Source organism: Zootermopsis nevadensis, unplaced genomic scaffold (genome assembly GCF_977971745.1).
Source record: "Zootermopsis nevadensis isolate Lab colony 2312 unplaced genomic scaffold, Znev_1.0 Znev_ptg000020l, whole genome shotgun sequence".
In the NCBI taxonomy this organism is placed as follows: Eukaryota; Metazoa; Arthropoda; class Insecta; order Blattodea; family Termopsidae; genus Zootermopsis; species Zootermopsis nevadensis.
The window spans coordinates 4191173-4214385 of record NW_028259152.1 but is presented as its reverse complement, the minus strand read 5'-3'; the positions used below and the strand labels follow the sequence as shown (position 1 = coordinate 4214385).

General features: G+C 37.4%; 1 protein-coding gene and 1 long non-coding RNA gene across 3 annotated transcripts in view; one reads left to right on the top strand and one right to left on the bottom strand.

The window, feature by feature from the left end:
• The window catches only part of C15 (homeobox protein C15), a 64335-nt gene that overhangs the window by 1932 nt on the left and 39190 nt on the right, over window positions 1–23213 (top strand). The window lies entirely within an intron of this gene.
• The window catches only part of LOC147873265 (uncharacterized), a 55724-nt gene that overhangs the window by 12188 nt on the left and 20323 nt on the right, over window positions 1–23213 (bottom strand). The window lies entirely within an intron of this gene.

Here is a 23213-nt window from a genome sequence, read left to right as displayed (position 1 = left end):
CAGCTGTTGAACAACATACGTATGTAGGCCTCAAGTCGATGTTCTTGGGTAGCATTTCTGTTGTGTTATAGCCAACTTCGGTAGGGTCGTCCTTTTAATAGCAGCTTGCTGGCTTAATAAAACCGAAATATATCGCTACAAGCAGCATAATATAAAGAACATCATTGACATTTGTGTCTTAACTGACTGACAATAAGTTTAAGGGACGTATAATGGACGTGGAGATAGTCAGTCCTAAGCTCCACTACTTTTCGATAGTTATACATTTTTATTGTCTTAATTGTGTCAAGCTGTATGTTAAAACATAATCACCCAATAGTGCCTATTGGGAAACACGCTTTGTTAATATAATCTTCAGTATTTATCACAGTGAGAAATTGTCCAGCCAATTAAAACTACCAGGCCTATGCGTTTTACTGATGAATAGCTTACTTGAATTGATGCATGCGAATAGTATCAGTAACTGGCTATAGGTTGGAACTAATAAAATTTGATTGGGCTAAGCCTTTTGGTTTCTTAAGTTAAAATTGACTTTTATCTTACCACTGAGTGCATATAATATTAAATGAGTTTTACAGGGGCTGTTCTTTTAATCAGAACTTCAGCCTAAAATATGCACTAATTTCATTAGGTCTTCGTTATTTTTGGTCCAGTTTACGAAACTCATTACTGAATCCCGATCTGAACACCAGCATTGTGAAAAATTTTCCTTTTTTTTTTAAGTGTTCCTCATAGTTAATGCCTCACAATATTTTGAAACAGACCAAAACCGCTTCTCCACCCTCATTCTAGCCCATTGTGTATAATCAGCTTATCGTTCAACACTAAATAACTGCAACAACTGTTACGAAGTCGTTAGATAACTTTCGAAACTACAAAACTGTCATAAACTTAACTAGCATTATGCCCAAGCCTCAAAAACTGAATCACGCAGGTTTTTTGGCTACCGCAAACGTTTATTGAGAGATGTCGCCTTGCACAGTAGCACATCGTTTGTTATAACTTGTTCACTTTCTCAACAGAAAATAAATAAATAAATAAAACGTTCGAGCTATAAACACCGTAGTTCTTATGAACATAACATAAGCAGGGCTATGTGCACAAGGTTCAAGATTCTTGGTTCAAACCCCGAAATGCCCGAAATTACATCCGAATTTATTTTTAGACTTGATGCGGTTGGACGAGGGAACTTCTGGAAAACAAATAGCTAGTGTTAGCAGCAAAGTTTTATATTTAAATGCATGTGCAGTTGGAACTTTCACAACGACAGCTTATGTCAGATAACGGGCTCTTCTAATTGTAAGGCACACATCGCTGTACTCAGAAACTGCGATTTGCAACTGAATGGACACATCAGCTTCTGGTCTATGTGTGTGCTGTTAATTTACTGAGCGAAAGCATAAAATTACCATAACGATAATCTGTATTAGACATTAGCAGAGAGTTTGGTAAACAAATAACGACGAGCTAAACTGTCATATTTAGTCTTTAAACTGAAGAAGAAAATTAACAAAATCATACTCGAATATAAACATAGCTATCAATGCCTTCAAAATGTGTCAACTTTTTAATATTTGTAAATGACAGCAATCTTAACAAAAAACAAATTACATTTATGAATAATTTAAGACCACATTCAACTCGGAGAACATTCAACATGCTATGCTAGCTGTAGGCTAACATTAATATTTAGTTCCAACATTTTATATGTATACCTAAGCCTCTATTTGACCTTATTATGCTTATTTTTTCTTATCTTGAAATAGGCTGTGATAATTTCGTTGACAAGTCATTCTGCCACTTTTAAAAACGTAAATTTATCGAGGCTAAGGGCTCTTATTTTATCATTATGCCGCATTTTATCTCATAATATATTGCTGTCACACTACACATTATTTCGCAAAGAAACCGCTCTTGCCTACATAATTTCAGCTCTTTTTCTATTACCTACTGTGTTTGTTAAACAAAGACTTGTTGGTTTATTTCAAAATTTCTTTCTTTCCGCGACCAAACAAAGTTTAGCAAAATCACATGGGCTTATGCCTATTTTACACATACAATTTCCCTTCCTTTAAAAATCCCAACAATCTGTTATTGTACCTAAAATAACCTAAATGAGATCACAAATTTATGCTTAGACATAAAATGCACTAAAAATCTCAAGTCACTTCTTGTGATTGCGCATAGAATGATTCTAGCAATAAGTGCGTAGGTAAGTCGTAAGCCTACCGACTGCCATAAAGCCTGTCTCTTCAACGCAAGGTGTGACGCAGGTCCCAACATAACACAGACGGAGTATAGTTATCAGCGCATTATACATATGTAGGCCTACATAGAAAGATTCGCTTTCCCCTCGTATTGATTATGAAAAGCTATAAGGAAATTTAGTTATGCGAATTTATTGAAAAATTGTGCTAGTTTATATTAGAGATGGAAAACCATGTACTAACTGACTAATAAACTACCTAATTAACTAAACAGCTACAGGTAACTAATTATCTAAGTAACTCGGAGATTCTGACTTAATACAAAAGCCTACCAGTGGATTCTGTTTCGAACCAGTTCAGTTGAATGCACTTCCTAACACTAGCCATTATAATATCGTCTGTGAACGCGTGTATATAGAATTTTCTAACACTTTGGCTTATTTTACTCGCCCATCCTAGCCTTCATATTTTAAGAGTTACAATTCAACCGAATCAGTGGTTTTCAATCAGGTAAATGATTTAACTACTTACACGGTATTACTGTTGTACTGTTTGTGTTTTCTAATGAGTTACGTCATAAAGTCTTCTTTAGCAGTATTTTATGGTTAGGTCTATTTTATCTTTATCTCTGTGTTTGTAAACTAGGAGCTAATAATTTTAGTGTTTCGTTTAAGATGGACATTGGTCCGTAAGAGATCCATTTTTGTTGCTTGAGGAAAAGTGCAAGCTACGTAAAGTGTGGTCTGGTTCAATGTCGTCTTTGTTGGTCGCACTTTCACTGAAACATGTCACAAATTACTTTCATTTTCTAAAACAAAACTTTTTTACGGTTGGATTTTTTCCCGTTTTTATACTGTCCTGTAACATAGAGGGCCAAACAAACTGTTACAAAAATCACGCCACTTTTAGTTGTACGAATGGATAAAAGGTGACAGCACAGCGCAGTCAGGAAAAAAAATGGACAGACGATGTGATGAAAAGTTACATCCAACATAAGTGTTGGCTGTACGACAACACTTCTTACAAATAAGAAGGAAACACGGAATATGTGAGAAATTTTATGTCCATGTTTATAATTAGGCCGATTACTAAAGTAGGTACCGAAATGGAAAGAATCTGTAGTCCTGAAATAGTCAGAATTGATTACGACAGGTGGCTGGGGACGTGACTGATTACAAATGTTCAGAGCGAAGAGCATTAGAGGCGAAGCCAACGCTGGGAAGTAGATTTTCAGGTCGAAGGAGAATAAGAAAATGAGTCTTGGTTCTGGAAAACAATTTTCATAACCTAGGCCTTCGTGATATAGGTATAAGTTTTAAAATCACAATTGTATCTTGGATTAATAAAGTTCATATATTTCATCGACTTAATAAGTTGCGAGAAACAAAATTAAGATCACCCCAATCATCAATAACAGGTCTACCTGACACAAATTAACTTACGTAAATGGCTGTCTTCCTTGTTCCGTGTAGTCTCGTAGATGTTTACCGACCTTTCTAAGGTACTTAGTGTTTCCATCGTCAGGGCGATAACCTTTAGAATTTTGCTTTCAAGCACGTATTGCTAGTTTGGGTATTCCCCCTTAACAAGCTACCAAGCTTCACAACACATAAAACAAATCATAAAAGTGAGCCTATTTTTTTGTACATCCACAATTTTGGTCTGCTCATAAAGTAATTTCCGAAAATATTTTCCATCTAAAGATAACCTTTTCATCAACTGCGCACAATAAAAGTCTGTAGTATATATCCACGGACCGAACGTTCTGCCACATATCAGTTCAGTAAGTCTATGAGCCTGTGATTGGACTAAATTAACGTAATATGTTTCTGGATAACATCCTTAAAAAGATTGTAAATTTCACTTTTAATATACCGATTTCGCTTCCTATGTAAACTGCCCCGACAAGCTGATTCACTTTAGCACATCACTTAAACCTATAAAGCAACTAGCTTGTGCGTTACCTGCTTGTTATCAGCCCATTACAGTTTCCGGTATTAAAAGCACGTCATGCTAAAACGGAACACTTGTCCGCCCGCCGTGCAGTCTGCAACAGACAGGAAGTATCACGACGGGAGGAACTTGACAGAGTGTGGTCACTCCTCAGCCAGACGGCCGTGAGTTCATAAGAGCGGAGGTAAAGCTCCGTGTATTCTCACCTTCGTCGCCTCGTGGTAATGGGTGTTAAGCGTCACGCTCTGACCAGCATTTCTCGGGGGAAAGAACCTCTGATATGAGACCGGGTGGATTCCAGGCGGAGTCGGTGTAAACGAAAAACATGAACGTGGAATTTCATGAGCGGCTGCTTCGAGCAGGTGGGGATGTTCCCACGCCGAAAATTCTTGTATACCCGAATGTCTCTTTCTGAAACTGTTATGTGGGAAGTCAAGATAGATCACAACATTGAAGATAAATAATAAGGGCGTTGTTTATCAGTAGAATTAATTATTGGGTTCCGAAGGAGAAAACAATATAAGTTTTAGTAAAAAATCATCCTACTAGTACAGTGAAGATTTCTGTCTTCTAGGTTGTTGCGCCCTGTATTCTGGTCGATGATAACCAACGTTTCAGATGTCATACTGCCTCCGTTATCAGGGTGATGAATAATATAATATATAATAATAATATTCATCACCCTGATGGCGGAGGCAGTATGACCTCTGAAACGTTGGTTAGCATCGACCAGACTACACAGCGCAACAACCCAGAAGACAGAAATCTTCATACTCATCGCCCTGATGACGGAGGCAGTATGACCTCTGAAACGTTGGTTAATCGACCAGACTACACGGCGCAACAACCCAGAAGACAGAAATCTTCATACTCATCGCCCTGATGATGGAGGCAGTATGACCTCTGAAACGTTGGTTATCATCGACCAGACTACACGGCGCAACAACCCAGAAGACAGAAATCTTCATACTCATCGCCCTGATGATGGAGGCAGTATGACCTCTGAAACGTTGGTAAACATCGACCAGACTACACGGCGCAACAACCCAGAAGACAGAAATCTTCATACTCATCGCCCTGATGACGGAGGCAGTATGACCTCTGAAACGTTGGTTAATCGACCAGACTACACGGCGCAACAACCCAGAAGACAGAAATCTTCATATTCATCGCCCTGATGATGGAGGCAGTATGACCTCTGAAACGTTGGTTAGCATCGACCAGACTACACGGCGCAACAACCCAGAAGACAGAAATCTTCATATTCACCACCGTGAGAACCTCAAATCTTACATACTAGTACAGTGTTTGTAACTCGTCAAAATATATATTCATACGTCAAGTTCAAATTAATTTTAAGATACAATCAAAGGTCAGTTAATCCTCCTAATGGAATAGAACTGTTTCATTGAAATACATCTCAGGTATTAAGGCCCGTAGGGTCAACACTGCATCCAACATAGGGAGTCATTACGCATTAACGCAAGCCAGTTTCGTTAAACCTTCATTCCTCACAATTCCCTGTGATCCGTCCTAAAGTTAGTATACATTTTCTACTCTTGCTTCTTCTTCTTATTGATCTTCCAAGTAAATATTTCTATATGAGAATTTTCGTGTTAATCAAACTACTGCTATATTCTGAACCAGTAAATAAAAGTCATCGGCAAGTCGTAACGGACATGCGGAATGGCAGAAACCGGTGTGTAGGTTTGACAGTCAGCGTATGTTAACAGGTGCTGACAGAACCGGTTTCCATGTTTTATCAGATTGACGTCATCAAATGGAGTGAAATAAAAGCTCAAGCAGTATTATCTACGTGAGTTATAGCTCTTAATACTCATTCGGTAAATTAAACACTTACAGATACAGAAGCTTGAAGGTTACGAAGTATTTTTAATTTATCTAGGTTTGTTTTCGATAACTTTAATAAGACTGTAATAAATACATATGAAAATATTTTAATTTGCTCGTATCATTAATAGTTTAATCATGTGCTCCATTGAAGAACATGTATTTTTCAAAGACTTTCTTCAGATTTTACGCTGTATTTAATTAATAAATTAATTGCTATATCATGAAGCAATTTGAGGGCGGAAGGTTTGACTCCACACATTTTAAATCTGTGCACTAAATGTTTGTCACTGTCAGCTTTACTCTCCATCAGCTTTACCCCGCTGAAATTAGCCCAGAACTCATTGAATGGGATTCTCGGTGGGCAATACAACAAGTCTGGACATGGTGGTGAGGTGAAAAATTCCTGTCCCTTCCTGTCATCCAGCTATAATGGTTTATTATTCCAGTACTTGAATTAAACCATGGTCTTACCATATTTTTTTTTCACCTATATTGTGCTGCGCTCTTGTGACGGATGAGAGCAATTAGGCCTATAAACTCATTACAGACAACAGCTCAGGTCTGAAGGTTTGTTCTTGACGAAGCGAATTAAGAACATAAAACCTAACCGGGGAACGTATTTTTTTGCTTGTATACACCACACAGAATTTTTAACATTTCGAAATTAGTACGAGTTCAGTGCAAAAATACATATAAGTTACAACGGGATGATAAGACGTCATAATTAAATTCGCTTGACAAATTTTAATGCAGACCCCTGTGAATCAAATTTAACGAAAATAAGCTAAGTAATTGAGATGAAACACGCTGACAGACGCACATAATCCACCAAAAATGTGTTAAATTTACGCACTTCATGCTAGGTTATTTATTCACAATACAATATAGATACTGTTATATGGGTATATGAAAATGACACAAAGATAAAATCAGCAGCAAGTGAAAACGAATTCTCCGAAAAGTTTTTGAACCTAAAAAAAGAATATACAAGTGACAAATTGAGAGGAACTCTGGAATTACCGCGTACGGTTAGGACAGTGAACTCAAGAGGGATATTTTGGGCTGGGCATATGACTATGACGACAGATGCAAGAAACGCGTATACATAAATTTGATATGGAGACAAGGAAGGAACTTTAGTACGAATCTTAGTCTAGACAATTTACGAAGTGCCCCAGCATCGCGTGTAGTGACAGACAGGCTCTTGCATTAGCAGTGTTGAATCTTGGATTTCTGTTTTCACACTTAATCACGCAGTATGAGATCAATCTCAACATTTCTTCTGTTTTGTTTAGAATTTTCCGCGTCTTTCGTACTATTTCATATTAAGTAGGATTTGAGGTTTTCAAGGCTGTATTCCGGGTTGTAGGGTCGTGTAGTCTGCTTAGAAGTTCATCCACGTTTCAGAGGTCCTTGCTGTCTCTATCATCAGTGCGATGCGAACTACTCATCACCCTAACCTAACCTACATGACGCTACAACCCAGAAGACAGCCATCTTATATTTCTTATTAGCCTAAAAAGCTATTGAAAGTCTGGCAAGATCAGTGAATTATGGCGTAAGCGTTTTAAGGGGCACATTAATCTTGTCATTTTTAGGAGAAGAAGACTTCATTTCTTGTGTTGAAATACATATCACATGAGCAGTTTGCTAACAAGCCTACTTAATTATCTTAAGTGGCCTCAACAGAAATGCACGGCTCGGTATAAATAGCAGGTGTAAAGAAATGAATAAAGAAGGAAAGAATAGAGAGCATAAATAATAAGTGTAATAGGCCTGCCATTTTGTGACAGTGAGTTTTCTCACCTCTCTTATAGAACAAGAATTTACAATTCAAAATGCATTTCTGGTCTTCCTTTATTGATGATAATAGCTTAAGCCTGCTGTCAATTTTTCTAATCAGTTAAGCCTACTTGTCCGTAAATATTTCACACTTGCTTTTCGTAGGCCTACATTTCATATTTGTGAGATTCTATGAATGCTGAATGCCTAAGTCTTAGTGTACATAATTTAGAAAACACCAAGCATATTAAAGTTATATTCTGTTATCCTGCTGGTCTTTTCATGTGGCGTCTGCCTCAGAATGGTTATTTCACATACACGCAGGAAATGAATTATCTTTACATTGTTTACAATTAGTAGGAATAGTTATCGTATTTACACACTGGTCTAAGTAAAGCAGGCATAAGCTCAGAAGCTTGTCTAAAATTATTTTAAATATTTAAACAGCTTGTGCCGATACAACGTCCTTGCGTGCGGCATGAAACAGGTTGGCCTTGCCGCGGATAATACGATCGTACACACATTTTATGATTCTGCCTCGAATTGTTACTGTTCATATTTGGTGTAAATTTGCAAATCTCACCCCCGAACTCGTGAGAGACTGTGGTTGCACGAGGTAATCACAAACTATGCTGCCGTATTCTGATAATTATCCTAAACTTGTACACCGAATTACTTGTCATGGTTTAGCTCTGGGAATTGGATTAGTTCGTCTGTTAAATGGTGTGATTAGTTGGCGCGCCACCGCTGGGTTAACGCCCTCATTAATAAACAGTGAGGCGTGATGTGTCTTCAGTGAGATTAGCAATGCCAATTAATATACATCGTCCCTGAACTGTGCTCGTTACACCGTAATTTCGGCGGGACTCAGTTTCGAACCGAGATACATAATCTAAAGGTTTATATAGAACCATCAAATGCATTGGACTGACTGGATGTTCAGCGTCACGCAATATTTGTAAGCATTATCATAATGCATACAAACTCAGAATTTCACATGTTTAGATTCAATAGTAGTGAATTAAAAAGCTCAAAAATGAGATGGTTTCTAACGTCGTAATGTTCATACCAAGGACATTTATATTCCTAAGTTTATTTGACATTTATTAGATTAAAGGAACACAGATATTAACACAGATGAATATTGCTAGTAAACAAGTAGACTACACATATCGCATGACAATAATTTTAATGCATTTTAACTATCATATTCAACCTAATATTGATAATTGTAAGTGCTTAAAAGAGAAAGGGAATACGCAAAAACACGACGTAGGAACTAATCCCACATTCAACCGCACGCGCCAAAGCAATTGAACACATCAGAGTGTTTAAAAATTTGTTGGTTAATTGCTGGAGGCCACGCCACATGTTCTGTAAGGTGTCGTTAACAGCAATGAAGAATTTTATGAGGTTCGGCGATAGTGAAGACCAGTTCAAATGGGAATGCTCTAAGTTCCCAAACTTAAAGAGCATTTATTTTCATGCAGTAACCATATTTAATACTTCGAATCATTCTTTCTGACATTAAGTAATAAAACAAATTATTCACTTGCAGGCTGCCTGCCCTTCTGGTTTCTTAGTCTAGTATTTCAATGTCATCACCCTGAATAAAATTAGTGAGAGGAAAAAAGTTTGGTTTAATGCATTTGGTCGATTTATTTTTATCTCTAAAACAGTGGGGTTTCTTTTAAAATTCTGTTTAGTATCAATATCTTGATCTTTTGGACCGTTGAATTGCGTCTATTCTTCGGTACGGTTCCTTTATTTAAAAGGAGGTCCCTCCAACGTTAAAACCCTGCCAGTTCCCAGGTGCACAGTTCAGGCGTACTGTAAACGTGTGATAAGAACTACTTGTTTGAATTATCAGCACTCTATCCGGCTTACGTGTTTGTCATTGACATATTACTAACAACACACAGGGTTCTTATAGCAAAACTGACCTTCTCAAAACACGAATAGGCAAAAGCCTTTCTAATACGTTGTTTGCCTAGCTTAAAGCCTATTATGCAATAAGTTGAGCATTAAGAAAATGTAATTAAATAATAAGATAAGTAACTTTAAATGTGATTAGGTTTCTAACACGTACCTAATTATTGAATACGGCAATGAATAAGTCTGTAAATTAATTATACAGAAAGTATTTAGTGACTGGCAATACAAGCACAAGAACTATTCAATACGACAATTGACTATAGTCTAGAAGCCTTTGACTAAGACACAAGTGTCCGTTAAACAACGAAGTGGCGTTATGGCGCAGAATATTCTTTCGCCTCCGTTTTAATAATTCAATTTAATTCATTTATTTTAGTGTTTGCCAACAGCAAGAGGCCAATAACAGGCAAACACTGATAATATATACAATAATAATTAAATGAAAAATGAAAAATAATTATTATCTTAACGTTGTAAAAATGCAACAACGTAGACTGAAAATATTTTGAATTAGCAGAGTGGCAGCATTACTGCAGCGAAATTCTACAATGCTTACATTTAATAACAATGTCTGTTGCCTAAAACCTATCCGACCTCATCATTAGATACTTATCGTCGTGTATCATAGGAACAATTATTGTCCCTAAACCAAAATCTTTACCGGGAATCAAAACGAGGGCAGTTTTCGGGTTTGTAACCTCCTTGATATTGGTTTCATTCATCCATCATGCTTAGTTAAAGAGCTATAGAAAAAGAGTTCCACTGTCGAACCAATCAATGATAATCTTAACGCCGTTTGCACATCATACTTGGTTTCCGAGCTGCAAAAATCACCGCCACTAGAATAGATACTCTGGGCATTTATTAAATCTTTCTCTTGATTCAAGGCATAAGAATACAAAGTCTGGTGTTAACTTCTTTATTCGTTCTCGAAACAAGCGAACAAATATACTTACGTGCCCGTAATGTATCCTGATGAGGGTCTTCGATTTATACGAAAGCTAGTGAACGCGACGAGACGGCAGGCGTCGCGACGCTTGGCATGATTTTCCAGCCTCGTACCTCTGGTGAAAAGTGAGATGGGTCAGTTTCAGTTACGTTACTTTCCATTCGGCCAGTTCAGTAAGGTTTGCTTCAGTACAGCTAAGCTTCCTTATGTATAGCTCAGCATACTACGTCACAGTCTAATTCAGCTTACTTCGTATTACATCGGCTTGCTTTATTTTACTTCACACTACTTCATCTTACTTCAGATTGCTTCGCTTAGCTCAGCTCAGTTAAGCGTATTTCAACTTTGCTCACTTTAACTTATTTCAGGTCCGGCTAGTATTAGTATTTAGGGTTAGGTTAGATCAAGGTATAGATCGAGCCCGAGGACGATGTCGAAATCCACATCGAGGTCTGGATTGAGTTCCACGTCGAGGTCTGTCAGTACTAGGTCAAAGTTCAGATCGAGGAACATGTAATTGTCCAGGACGAGATCCAAGTCGTTGTTCAGGACAATATCCAGATCCATGTATAGATCTCGCCATGGATCCCTATTATGAGTCAGATAAATCCAGTCTATAACCTCAAATAAATAAATATTTCCTTAAGTTCCATTTTAATATTATCCCTTAATATAGAGATAGATAGAAAGCTGTACGCCTAAATTTATAGCTTGATAACTCTAGGTACAACCACACAGACAAACACATTTTGCCTGGTCCGTTTTACGAAAACTTTACAAATTGAGATAAGAATTCAGCTGTCATCATTTGTTGGTAGTTTAAATTTATAATGTAAATGTATTAAAGATCATAAAACTAATTTAAACCTAACATTGATTTTGCCGACCCAGCAGCTCACAACGAATGGCTTTTCAGTTAGTCCAACTTAGCGTGAGTTGAAAGGACAGTGTAATTTTTTTGTGAGAGAACGTATTTGTTCCCCCAGGCACAGGCGGTAACAGAACCAGTCTTTAAAACACAATAAATCTGTCGTATTCTGCCGATAATGTCAAAGTAACAAACTGTCAAGAAAGGGAAATGTAACAGAGTATGTCCAGAACATAACCTCCAAAATATCCGCGGATTACAAAGTCCTATTTAAAAGAGGCTATCATACAGTGAATAATTTCAAGAATAATATCGACATTCTCACAAGGATTTGTATATAACGGGACTCTTCAGAGCTAAATGTTCCCGCTTTGCTAAAGGATCGCTCATAGAAAACGTTAAAATAGCTTATGTTTCACGTCTCCCCCGTAAGCTACATAAAACATGCTGCAACGATCATTTATAGGTGTAAAAAGGAAGCCATATCTGAAGGCGTCGCCTGTCTGTCATTAGTTACGTATCGATTGCGAGACAGAGTAATTCACGTTCTGCGTTTAAGCATTCAGTAGTGTTCTTTATAATGCACGCATTGCAAAATAGCAGAGTCGTTATGCATTAAAGTTTCAGTTTTGTGCAAATTTGTATAATAATAAAGTGGCTATTCGGAATAATAAATCTAATTTGGCGGGGTGGCGTTCTCTCCTGTTATTTCACAATGAGCTGTTGTGGGACTTGAGGTCATCACGACGAAGAATGAGAAGATGGCTGACCACTCGGTTGAGCGCCGTGTGGTCTGATAGATTTTACCGACGACCTGATGATGAAGGCAGCAAGTAACTCTGAAACGTAGGTAAATTTCTACCATACCACACAGTTCAGCAACCCAGAAGACAGTCATGTTGATAACGATCTGTTGATAGGGCCGTAAGCGTTCTTATTAAAATGCACGAACGTAATTAACCAGATGAAAACAAAATTCACGATACAATATTCTTCTAGGTTGCAGAACTCTGGAGCCAAGGTTACATTCTTGTGTCGCTCGGAGTCAACAACACAAGAAGATTCGAAGTACGCAGTAACTCGTCAGCAGCCATTGTAATTAGGCAACGTAGTTCTGAAATCACGTGGTTTTTAACGAGTAGTTAAGTTGTAATCCTTCAGACGCTGCTAATTGTTCCGAAAATACCGTGGAAGAGTCCTATATATTTAAACGGTTCTAAGCAATGGCCTGAAGATCTGCAGGATGTTTAACATCTAACTGCCGGATTACCGAGAAATGTGTTTGTTCGCGTGCAGCTCCCTTCGCTCAGGGGTGTACACTTGATAAAACACCGGGAGAACAACTCTGCATTGATTCTAGAAATAATTAACTAACCACCCATCATAAATATGATTATTGTTTTTGATGTTGTCCATTATCTTAGGGGTTTATTCTAAATTCTTCCTTTTCGGAAACTAGATATTTCCTTCAAGTGACAAGCGGGAAAGTTTCCTATCCACTGGACCCCTTAGAAACAGACGATCTCGATTCCTGGTCAAAAATGTCCAAAGTAATTATTGTGATCACGTTTGTGATAAAGCATCGTAGTCAGAAACATTCGGACGCAGCTTAACCAACTAAACCATAAACTCGCTCGCTCGCTTCTTAATACAATAATATTGGCTCAACTGATCAATAAATCCCCTGAATGTTCATTGTACGGCACGAAAGAGCTCACCACTGACCCCTGAACTGAGTTGATATAATTCAGTACTTTAATGTCTATTTTAAATTTTACTATTACGTTTGACATTTTTTTCAGTTTTGTCGACTAAAGCTTTGCATTTATAATCTGTTACATATCATACAAAGCTCATCCTCCCTGTAAGATTTGAGGTTTTCACAGCGGTGAGTATGAAGATTTCTGTCTTCATCCTCCCTATTAATTAAAGGATTTTGTTCCAATGCCGTAAGAAGGATACTAGTTTGATTCATTAAAAATCCAAGAATCAGACCAAGGAACAAAGCAAATTGCTATCTCTAAAAACCATCATGGTTCCTACCAAGGTAAGTTTTTCGCGTTTTTAGTGTCACAGATATCCAATTTACATTAATAACTTTTTCCGGTTTAGAAGCTGGTAGAAAAACAATAACTTTCTTTATCTCAATCTCGTTTACAATTATTTTTTATTAAAAGAGAAATTGAATTTTATAATGCCAATCAGGTAAGAAGGCGAACCGTTGTGAATCAAAAGGTTTCGGTCGGCTACTTCTTGAGAAATGTGCCACCGAGAATATTTCAGGACTCGGAGATTGGCTGCTTAGTTCTGATCGTTTTGAAGGAAGAAATCTGCAATGGACAATTCTTCTGATACCGAAAAACTTTATAAGCTTGTTTTTGACATTTTCTTAGACATTAGCTCGCTTTTCGATCTTAGAAACTGTGGACTTTTTACAGAAAATCTTATCACCGGTTGCTGACCTTTTCCTATAGGTCAGCTTCGTCTTCAGTCTGGTTGAAAGTTGTAGCAAATACATTTGGTCATCTTGTTTTTGACATGAAAATAATCAAATAAACAAACAAAACACTGGGCCAATAAAACACTCACTTCCATAGTAAAATAAATTGACTCTAAATTACTAATTGAAACAACACTGCAGAATCGTGTAGTCAACTTAACCAGTTCTTCCAGTTGCTGCACAATTCATAGTCCGTATCAAGACAGATCATCGGAGATGAAGAACACTGAATATTAATTGTAATGGAGCTGTGAACTTGACATGATACCAAAGGCCTACTCCAGACATAATCTGGCCCATTGTAGCATGAATGTGGTACTGTTAAGTCCATCTCTGACCGCAAAATTTTACTTCAGGCTTGACACACTAAAATGACGTCGTTATCACGTGATCTTAAAATAAGCATAAATTAAGGGTAGCAAAGACTTCTACGAAGCTGTAGGCGTCTGAGCTCTGTCAATGCTGGGATCCAACACGTGTGACCTGCCCTTACTGAAAAGTATAATAAATGTTATGTACCTTTGACCATCATGTTATGGTCATTCATTTTTAACTTCTATAGGAGTGTAGGTTATAAGAACCTTCCAATGGCACGAGTTTTCGGAAGCAAAATTTCGTGACTAGTATTAAGAACTCTTTTAAATGTACAGTTAGAAAAAAAATTAAGTTTTCCTACGGCAGTTGTGTGTCATTTCTATCCGGCATGATTAATAGAAGAATTGTCTTTGAGTTTCGTAACAGTAAATACTGTAGACAAATTAGAGTCTCTTTTAACTGGAACAGCCGATGTGTTGGTTCAGGTCTGCGCGGGTTTCTTGGTATGGTCACTTACCGACTAAAGTTTTTTAATTGTCACGCGATTTGTTCGGGAAGGCTAGTGGGCTACTGGGATAGAGTTCGCGTGGGTAAGATGGCCTTACAGTCATGATCACGCATAACCAAACCCAAAGAAGCAGCTGTAAGAACGCAAGTGAATACGACCGAATAAGATCTGAGATTCTCACGGCGGTGAGTACGAAGAACGTGCTACAACCCAGAAGACAGCCATCTTTGGATACTGCTTTATTAAATGGCACATGTGCGGACGGACGGTCTTGTAAGACTGGTTCGTGTCTCTCAATCCAACAGGAACAATAGAACCATATTAAATATACTGAATTACTCTTTTCGATAATCTTGTATCTTGCATTATATTTAATTATTATAACCTGTTATTTCGATGTTGCTTTTTCATATAATTTACAGGATTTATATTAATTTCAGTTTTTATAATTTCATTTTTTATATTCTCTGTCTCTATACAGCCTTTGGTTTTCTGGTTTTCCGTACGAAATCCAATCCAGTATTTTGTATTCTGTTCTGGACTTCCTTAGTTGATACTCAACTTTCAGAAGGTCTGTTTTTCTTTAAGAACTCATATGAACTGGGAACAGTATTAATACGATAACTGAAATGTCGCGTCAGATCGGACCTTTTAGGAGCACCTCGTTATGAATTTTACACTCTTGTTGTCGAGACTGTACTTGTCTCTGATTACAGACGTAAAGATTATATAAGACAAGAGACATACTAGAATTCATATCGTGTTAGCCCTTAAAACCCACACATCATTATAGATTAGAGTCATATAATATTGAAATAATAATTCTCAGACACAAGACGCTTTTCTTTTCATGCAATAAGCTAGTTTAAAGGAGAAACAAATAAGCAAAGCAGTGGATGGAAACCAGGACAAAAACAAGGGAAGAAAAAAGAAAGAGGAAACTAAAAGTGTGATGCTCATTTCTGTGTCTGCGAGTCCACACGAAATGTTTCACTCTTTGTACTGCAGCAACGCAGGAGCCGGACCCAGCAGGTCACCCTCTTCCTGTGAGTGCTGTTCCATACAGCTGCTTGAGAAGCTGATATTCGCTCAGCAGGCCTTTCACAGTGGACCGCAGTCTCCAAAATGGTTTTTCCCTTAAGATTTTTCGGCTATCAACTTTCCGTGTTTCTTTTCTTCTCACTCACAAATGCTACGTTCCCCCAATTTCATCGTTATTGATTTGGTTGTCCTAATAAAATTTGGTGAAGAATATAAAGTGTGAAGCTGTTGAGTGCGTCATCCTATTACTTTCTCTCTCTTAAGTCCACGTATTCTCCTCAGCATTTCGTTCTGATACACCCTCAATGCATATCCTTCTTCGTCGTGAGGACGTGAAGTCACATACCTCCACAAAGCAAGGGGTTTCATTGCAGCTTGAGTTTTGCGTTTTCGTGTGCCATACATTCCCCATATTTGACCTAAAAGTAGTCTTATCTTCTACGTAAATTTAATTTTGGTTCGTCGCTATACTTCACAGGATTTGATTACTGTTACAATTTTTAAAGAATTTATTTGCTATGTTTTGCAATCCTGTAAACTTCTCTGACTGGTTAAGTAAGGAGGTCATTCATGCACGAGAAATATTTGCATAGTTATTCAAAGGAATCCGCCAAAGGCTAATCATACAGTGTTCATGGAACTGCATCCTGAGACGGTTAAACACAAGCAATATTTTTACAATCTGTTTCACAAAGCTATATTCTTTTATTAAGCTCGTATCTTCGCTTTGGTTTCACAAATGTTCCCTTTCCACTGCGTTCTCTAACCTAATTTTGATTCTTATTGTATACTTTCTTACTTACCCCTTAAGAATTACACTTTACGTAATTTAAGCCCTGTAACTTCCCTTTATTTAATTTGTTTCTCTTAGATCAACACATTCTTCTTACCACATCGAGCACTACCAAGCTTTTAAATGAAGAGGAAAATGTTTCTCCCATTTGAAAGTGAATTGACCTCTATGTACCTTAATATGACGATGAGCTGGGATAGCTCAGTATAGTAACTTTCTACGGGATACATAATTCCAGTTCGATTACCGGCTGGGATTATTATATTTACCAACATATCCAGACAGGCTCAACATCTCCTGGGGTTAAAATGCATGACGATGGCCGTGTAGATAGAATGGGTGAAAAGGTGATGGAAGATGACACGGAATTACAATCCTACAGATAAATACTAAGAGAAAGACTAAGAGTCGATGAAAAGATTTTATGTTTGGTACTGACATAAGTTGCTTAATTTGTAAATTCAAGAAGATTAATGCGCTCTCCATTCTAATCACTCAATAAGAATAGACTGAAACATACTATAAGCTGCTGAGTGTAAATATTAGACTCCAAGTACGTTCGTATGTGATTAATAGTTTCGAACGCACGGAACTCCTAATTCAGATGACAGGGTGAATATTTAAATGAAGCAGTAACAGCTAATTTTAAAATGTCATCCATCATTTTATAACGACTATGCTAAAGTCACAAATGTGGCAGAAGTGTCGACATCAGTCAAATCAACAGTTACTGCTAACGTTTTCTGAAGTTCCCTACATTTAGATCCGCGATAAGTGTGATTAATACTTCAGCTCTCTGCGAGGGAAACAGATGTAATCAGAGCCAAGAGACTGTCCTATGCTGAATGAGACATTGGTGTTCCATAACCTCCACATCAGACTCCTCCTCGTTCGATCCCTCCCTCACCTTCTGAGAGTTAGCTTTGTGACAACGCAGAGAAAAATGAAAGTCTACCATCAAATAAAATAATAGAACTGTGCAATAAATGCAAGTATCTGCTGTTTCAGTCACAGTTCCTCATGATGGTGTTCTTCAATATTCCGTGGTTCCACACGAAACCCTCGCGGGAATTGTTGAGAGCTTCTGCAGTAGCAGACATGTTTCTACCTGGAAGCGAACGCACGCAATCACCAGCCTCTCTTTATTGAGGGCACAGGTTGATACATGGCCACCTCTGTTTGTGCTAATAGACTTTCCGATTACTACTTATCTAAGTAGGATTTGAGGTTCTCACGGCGGTGAGTACGAAGATGTCTGTCTTCTGGGCTGTAGAGTAGAAGTTAAGTAACGTTTCAGAAGGCCTTGCTTCCTCCAATGTCGTCCTGATGATGGAGGCAGCAAGGACCTCTACAACGCAGAAGACAGCCATCTTTCACTTGTCACGTGCTTTCGTCCCTTTCCTCTTATGTTCAAAGTACTGTGGGGTTATATCAGTCAAATTCCCACTATTCTCCCGAGTTTTTCTTTAAATTAGACGTCTTCAAGTAGCGAACTTGTTTATTTATTATGCAACATATCATTCGTGCAAACTGTTGTTCACTACGTAAAAGTACGCTGATTTAAACCTATTTTATACTAATATTTTTCTTAATACAATTCATAAACAACTTTGAGCTCTTAACTGACACATGGGAGAGGCCTAAATGGCTAACAGACTTACAGATTTTTATATTTTATTTTTTCTCATATTTAGTTTATAACTTCGTTTGAAGTGCGAGGATAAGTTGATCTCAGAATTTTGCTCCGTCATGTCCCTAAACTTTAATCTCCATTTTACAGGATTCATCTTGAGCAGTCCATAACTTTCTTATTTTACACATGCAAAAGTTTAATTATCCTCAAGATTCAAAGAAATCTTGCTTTTTACCACCAGCTCGGGCAATTTTCTCTGTTTGTCTAAGATAATTTTTATGTCATCCTCTCATCTATGCTTAGTCTCCCAAGTTCTCTCCTGGTTTCAAATTCTAAATAAACATAAGATCTGCTTTCGTTATTTTATTTCTGTTGAGATTTTGTCTTGGGTTCTGCTGTTCTGCAGTTATTTTAACGTAACATTTGTTGAGCACACATGATGCAAGTGTCGAACATCGCGTCGGCTTTATTAGTACTGACGGCTTCTGGACAGAGCAGATTTGTTACATTGCACGTACTATTGATTCTATTTACAAAGTGCTAAAAGTTGTATATTAAAATTACACTCGTTTCAACTATGGGTAACTGCTAGAAAGAATGTCATTCATTTGATTGGACCAAATCACTTAGCTGATTACCCACTCTGTGGCAGGCAAACAAAATAAAAAGGGCACTTTCATACAGGTAATCCTTATCTGCAATTACATGACCACACCTTTCTCAAGCGTTTTAACATTCGGCAAAAATGGAAATTTCTATCCGTACTTAAAACAGCATTAAATATTTTAATTTATGTTTTTCGGCTATCACTGATAAGACCTTTTTGATTCTTCCAGTTCAGAAACGCCTTTTCATTTCAGGGTTTTGGATTAAAATGTTATACAAGCTTCTGCTGTATGTGCGTGCTGTATGCTCAGCTCACATCCCTCCTTTACGTGGTCTCTCTAATAATATTTGAAAATAAGAAAAAATTATTATTATTATTGTCTTGGGTAGTTTATTTTACATCATTTCAATTTCCGGATTTCCTTCGACATGTAATCCAAAAATTTTAGTACAGACTATCCACTGACGAGTGTGACAAAGAACAAAATTCCCATTCGGTGACGTGTGAATCGAGTTGGAATTCCACCTTAATAGTTGAGAGCGTCCATTTCTTTTACGAACAAATTAATTTTACGGCAACAAGGACATAAGTTTCAGTGGACGCACGTATTCATATGATCTATAGTGTGTTAAAGAAAGGAGAAAACAGGTAAAACCGACAGAATGTAAAGTTTTCCGTGTGTCCAGTGACGTCGATTAGGGGTCGAGGAGGTACAGCTCGGCAGATTCTAGATCCTGAAGTAGATGGAGTGAGTGTTTAGCTTCAGGTTCTTTTATTGCTTTAATCCCCCCTCCCCCCGGTTCAGATCACATGAGGACTTCAGAGACGGTCTGACATTGGTGGAAAGGAGATAAATCTCTATGTAAGCTATGGTTAACATCGACCAGACTACACAGCGCAACAACCCAGAAGACAGAAATCTTCAGATAAATCTCTGCTGTTGCCACGAATCAAACCACGGTCGTCCAACACGCAATCAGCTAATTTCAGATTGAGTTATCCCGGCTCACAGAAATGTTTGGTCGGTGTCGAAAGGAAGGTTCGAAATTTATTTTTTGATTTTCTTATCGGAATAATGTTACGTGAGAAACAGATTATGGACACGATACTTGTTTCATAACTATTTGAAACAGATTTAGAACGTTTAAAAAGCGCTAAGGCGATTATTTCTGTCTGTAGCAAAGGTGACGTCATGAGGGTGGAGAATATTTTAGTAAGAGGAGCTTTATGACTTGATTGTGATAAAATCGACGAGGGCGGAAGAGTGAGAAAGATGATAAATGTACACAATTTGCCTTCGTAGGCGTAATATTAAAATTGATCTTACAATAGGGTCTGAAAAACTATTCTGGATTCAAATGTTTCAGGATAGGATGTAGTGGCGGGTAATTAAGAACACGATAATGCACCTTCGTGTTCAATTAATGGCCAATAATGTCGTTTCCTCAAGAACGACTCAGCTCTAAACAATTAGTCATGTTAGGAAATTGAAGTGGTTATGTGGCACATTAGCGGCAGTTTAAAATTACGTTTTGATTTAAGCTGTAACTAGGATTCCGGAGCACGGAGGTTGTGACACTGTTGCATGTCAGCTCGACAATGTCGCAGGAGCGGCGTTCTGTAGCCGAGCGACGCGACAAGCGGGGGACATGGCTTTAAACAGAACAAGAAAAGGCTTTCAAAAAGTTGACTCTTTCTTTTAACGATTCTGATAGGAACAGTAGGATGTATTCTTGTGATTCGTGTCTCGCGCAGAACTGTTTTACATGACCAAACCGCAACGTCCAAAATACATCAAATCACAAATGTATGATTTCTACGGGACCCGAAAATTCGTTATTAAGTTCACAAGAACCCATCACTGTTCCAAGTCAAATGAATCAGTTCACACCCTCACATTCTATTTCTACAAGAGTTGGAATTTTTTACTTGTTGGTAATTTCAAATATTTTAAATACTTCATGGATTGAATTGGATTAGATGGAAATTTTATTCCTAATTTTTAATAAATTTAATGAGTACTACAAACAACACTCATCTTGTGATTCTACATTAAGTACCCTAGAGTAGTGCAAATAGTGAAGTTTCTCAGTATGTAATTTTCTCTAGCCAAAAAATAAAGGACGTTAAGTTATAAGTGACAGGGTTCGATACGTCACTTCCGGTCCTCACTTCTAAGGATCGTGTGCAACTGTCTCTAGCCTTCCGGTTGGGCTGATGCCACCCTTTTCTGACAGCAACAGATCCTTTTAAAATAAAGTATTACACCGAGACAAATTTACTCGTAAATTGCTTTTTTTATTACTCAACAATCAGCATTTTAGACAAGGAATGGAATGAAAACAATGGATTTGTCCCTTTGCCCCTTCCAGTGATTCGTATGTCGAGCATGAGTGGCTTTAGTCGTCTATAGTTCGGTTAATGCGACGCATTCTCCTGCTTAGTTTACATCTCGTTTAAAAGTTGAATCCTGTTTGCTAATACTAAGTAGGCTGTTAAATATTGTAAATCGATGTAAATGCCTACTTAGTTTACGTAGTTTCAATTCGTACTCCTTTTCGTTCTCTTTGGTTCAAGGAAAACCATAAAATAGATAAAGAGGGTGAAAACAAAACAGAAGACTGGAGAAACTTCAGCCTAGCTTACGAACAAAAGTTGGCCTCGTAAGCACCAAACCCAAGCCTCTGTGCCATTCCTAATGCCGACATAAATGTGTTTGTTTCATCCACACAAATCACGATGTAAAGATAGTTGGCAACTAATAAACACTTAAAAATATGACAAATTTTAAATATTAGGGAAAAGAGCGACAAATCTAAATGGCATTCATGAAAAATCTATCAGCACATTAAACTTCCGAAATTTTTGCTACCTTTTAGATTCAGAAATGTAAATATAAAATACTAGGAAATTACGCGTTTAGAAAGACGACAAAATCTTAAGTAGTACAGTACTTAAAAACACATTTTTATTGAAAAGTCTAACAGAACAGCATTAAGAATTAAAATAATTTTTTATCTTTGTTTAAGTAAAGAATATAACACGATTTAATGTAGTGAACATAATGATTTAAAAAAACATAATCTCCAACCAATGCACACACTCAAAATATATCGTAGGATATAAAACAGGCAAAGAATGTATGATCCCAGAGACGATCGGCTAACATTTCGAAAAACGTAAAATAAAATTTCATAGTTCAGTGATACTTTATACATTGTAAAACAGCAGAACCGATCAGACAGGAGTTATTAACCATCTAGTTCAAGCTTACTCTCGACGCCAAGTGCAACAAGGCTAACAACACCTGGCTGACTGGCGATGACTAACGATGCATTTTATCTCATCAGTTCTGCTGTGTTTTAATGTATTAAGTACCATTAAACTACAAAAATAAGACAGAACACTTTTAACATAAACGCTCAGTCACAGTTTAAATACTACGAGGATATTAAAGTAGATCTGAAAGATTAAGGGCGTGAGGTGTGAACTGGATTCGCCTGATTCAGGATGCGGGCAAGTGACAGGTTGTTGTGAGCACAGAAATGCAGTTTACGTTCAGTTAACAGGCGGAAAAATGTTGCTCACATGAAGGAGGACTCTGCTCTTTGGAGTTTAGTTATCTTTTCCTCTGTACATATTACATTTTATTGTATAATAATATATTGAATTGAATTTTCCAATTTATCTCTGTATCAGAAGAGTATCTGTAATTACATAACCCTCTTATCATTTCTCTATACTACATTTGTTACACACTAACAGTCAATAAAACTTCGCATGCGTCTTGGTTACAAATTGGGACTAATTCGTTTAAGCACGACAAAGAGCCTAATATATAGGCCTGTTGTAGCTACAAATGTGAAACTTAACCCACGAAATAACGACATGCATCATCCTCCATATTTTCGTACTTCATCTTTACTATATTCCCCAGGCTTGAATATAATATGTTAAATATTAAAATGACTGCTAAGAGTACTGCAGATGTTGTAAAACATGAGGCGATTACTTAAAATATTTTTTTGATGTGCTACATTTTCTGTTCTGCTTATAGCTTATAAGAGATCTGGCCGCGGGGGTTGGCAGGACTGGCACGTAGCCGCTCTGCAACGGGCGCCATGTTCTCATTCCTGAATAATAAAATTACTGTTGAATCAGCCCTTTGACGATTGAACTAACATACATATTTCTTGGAGATGATGAACAACTTGGAATGGATCAGATCCCGTTAGTAACCTTTTTATTTTCTCGTCTCTGTGTTGTCT